Source organism: Pteropus vampyrus, unplaced genomic scaffold, assembly GCF_000151845.1.
Source record: "Pteropus vampyrus isolate Shadow unplaced genomic scaffold, Pvam_2.0 Scaffold72, whole genome shotgun sequence".
Taxonomy (NCBI): Eukaryota; Metazoa; Chordata; class Mammalia; order Chiroptera; family Pteropodidae; genus Pteropus; species Pteropus vampyrus.
This window is the reverse complement of record NW_011888853.1, coordinates 3,749,787-3,753,101: the sequence shown is the minus strand read 5'-3', so window position 1 is coordinate 3,753,101 and position 3,315 is coordinate 3,749,787.

Below are 3,315 nucleotides of genomic sequence, written 5' to 3'. Positions count from 1 at the left end.
GAAAAGACCATCTTTTTTAGCAGACTGGTTTTAGCTTCCCTCTCAGGTGCTGCCTTTGAAGAAACAGCCGCCATGACTCCTCCGGCTGCAAAGAAATGCCTCCTGCCCACAGCCTGAGCGAGCGCGGGAGCCCACCTTCCCCGGTCCAGCCCCAGATGAGAACCCAGCCAAGCCATGCCCGGCTTCCTGACCCACGGGAATCGGGGCATGATACCTGTGCACGGCTGAAAGCCAGGAGGTTGGTGATTATTTGTCACGCAGCCCCGAACGCTAATCCGACCGGTGACTTAAGACGTCTGGGCGCGGCCGAGGTGGAGTCGGCCCGCCGCAGCCTCCCTCCGCCACTGACGCCACGAAGAGCGAACGAGAGCGGGTGGACGGGCAGAGCAACGGAAGCCTGGGGAGGCGACCTGTCTGGGAGCGAGTGTCCCCTTTCCCCGGTCCCAGACCTGTGCCGTGGCAGTGATGGCTCACGCGGCTAAAACCACGAGAACCCTTTCTTTCTGAACAGAGGCCTAGGAAATGGGGCTCCTGGGAGCTGGGCGGAGTGGCAGGAATCCCAGAGAGGAACCAGCTGGAGGAGACCCCCAAATTCTCTGCATAAAGAAGATCAGAGGAGTGGAAGGTGCGAGAGGCACCCCCTAACCACAGAGGGCCTGAAAATGAAGCTGATGCCAGAGATGCTGCGAAATGGAGTGAGAATTCAGGCTCCGTGACACACGTCCTTCGTGCCCAGGAACAAGTCACTCTGCGGCCTGGCACCTCAGTGCCTTGCCCTTACCTGGTCCTACCAGGCCGGTCAAGACACTCGCCGGAATGAGACCCCCGAGCTGAGTGGCAGTTAATCCTGCATTCGGCAGCTGGAACGGACTTCTCTCGCTGACTGCGCCCCACAAACCTACCCACTCACGCTTGCTACCCGGCTTCTGCGGCTGCTGGGCCTGGCTTCGGGGACGCAGCCACCTCTTACCATTCCAAAAGCCCCCCCCACCCAATTATACAGAGTCGCTTTTTGTTGTTTGTAGCCAAATAATCCTGATAAAAACAGTTTCTCAACAATCTGTTTATTTAATTTAGGCTTAGTAAGTGCTGACTGGTTTTAGCACTAATTATGATTTATCTCAAAACTAATCAAGTTCAGCAGATGGTTTTAACCGCCATAAAAATTGTTTTAGTATTACTATATTAACATGTCAATTGTAAGTATAGGAGTTGTAAGTACCATTTTTGAAAACCTTTTCTTTATTTCGAGTTTAAAGTAGCCTCAAATTAAGCCAGAAAACGACACTATAATTTTTAATGTCGCTCCATTTTCAGAGTCAATTTATATAATGACACTTGAATGCGTGTACTTAAATACGCTGAGGATAACAGAAGCAAACCTCCAACCAGAGGCAGCAGGCAGCTCCTGGTGTGCAAGCTACGGAGCAGTTATTAATAACAATCACAATTTCACTGCTAAAAAATTTAAAAATATGTACTGTGTAACCAATGGCAAGCATGCGTCCCCAAAGTGCCTACTTCCAACTACTAAGGAATGTTGGGGTGGGGAGCTGTGCCAGCAATGTATTGATTTATTGCCTCTTGGCTCCACACTCAGCTTTTTGCCCACTCTGTGAAACTGGACCCTGGGACCTTTCACATTTTTCTTTGCCAGCTGGCACGATGTTAAGCTTTTTCAGTAGAGGGCGCTACAGAGACACAGTGGCAGCAGTGTTTTGCTCCTGGCAGGAGTCGGTAGCCCTGCCCCGCCCCCCCCAATCCAGCAACTCCCCCGGCCACCCCCTGCTCAGTGACTTTTCTTCCATCTTGTGAGTCACAGCTGTGCCCTCTCCAGTGAGGTCTGGCCCTCAGCCTGGGGGTCAGTGTTTACTCCTTGTGCTGGCTATTCCCACACTCTTGAAAAGGTTTCTTTACTTGTGAGTGGCCAGTCCCCGCTTACTTCGATCCCATTACAGTTAGCGATGCTTTACAGTGAACGTTCCCTGCTCGCACCACTGCACAGGCTTCTCTCTTGACTGATAGAAGAATCCTCAAATTTCGATTGCAATCCTATTTCAATCCTGTCTGTAGACCGGAGACTTTTTAATACTGTCACACCGATAAATAAATAAACTTCACAGATGTGCCTAAATGAAATCGAAGTACAAAAAACTACAAATTACGTTTAATTACACATAGACCTGAAGCATCAAAACTGATAGATGAAGAAAAGGACTCTATTTGCCTGAACTTGGCTAATATCACTTGCCCGGTATTTTTTGACTCCATAATATTTTCATGTGACTTTCGGGCAAATTTTAAACCTGTTCTCCTTTGTGATTATGAAAAAGAAAGGATAAAGTCCCAGCACCATATAACCGCAGGCCAGTCACTGAAGAGATGAAACAGTCGCCCGGGGCAGTTATCAATGAGATGTGGACTGCAGGTGATCTCCGGGGAAGTTCCTATTAAAAAATCCCGCAATTCTGTGAACTGGGAGGACTGTCAACTGCGCATCCGGTTTCAGGAGCCATTAAACTACCCTGTGCCCAAAGCTGGATTCTAATTTGGGAGAGCAGGCAAGCGCACGAGATCTGAGCAGAAATAGCTTCAGGACGATCTGTGCAGGGAGAAGGCAAATATACAAAGATACGATCCCACCACTCTCCAGCCCGTGGATCTGGAAACATCTGTGAAGCCCAGGGTGCGTGTGTGAGGGGGGGAGGAAAGAAGGTCTTGAGGGCATGTGCTGGAGCCCTAAGCTGGTAAGTCTCAAATGCCTCCCAGTTTCTATAATGAAACCTAAGGTGGAAAACTTCTGTGACCAATTAGATCTGTGCAGAAAAATACCAGGAAAACTAAAAGGGTTATTAATATTTCACATTAAAAATGTAAAACCGTGTATTTCAGTAATGAAGAAACTCTACCTACAAAATCAATTATAGAAAAAATATATTAGTTTTCTACTTTATTGTTAAACGCACGCCAGGTTAATATCGCCCCCAATCCCCGTCCCCCCAAAAAAAGCCTGGCCAGGGATCCTGGAGGAACTACCTAAGAAAAAAAGTATTCTATACTGCTGTTATACAACCGGGTTTAGCCAGCAGTTATTCATTCAACACACGCAAAGCGGTGCAGTGTTTACTGAACCAGTCTGAGGCCCAGACCTGCTCAGTCTCATACCTGGTAACTGGTAAGTATTTACTAGCCACAGATGGTTGTCTCTGCACCTGAAGCTATTTCTGTGAATTACTGTCTTAAATCAACTCTGATACTCAAAGTATCCAAACTTGTATGAACTGTGTGTCCGATATCATATTCATAAAGCCGTTA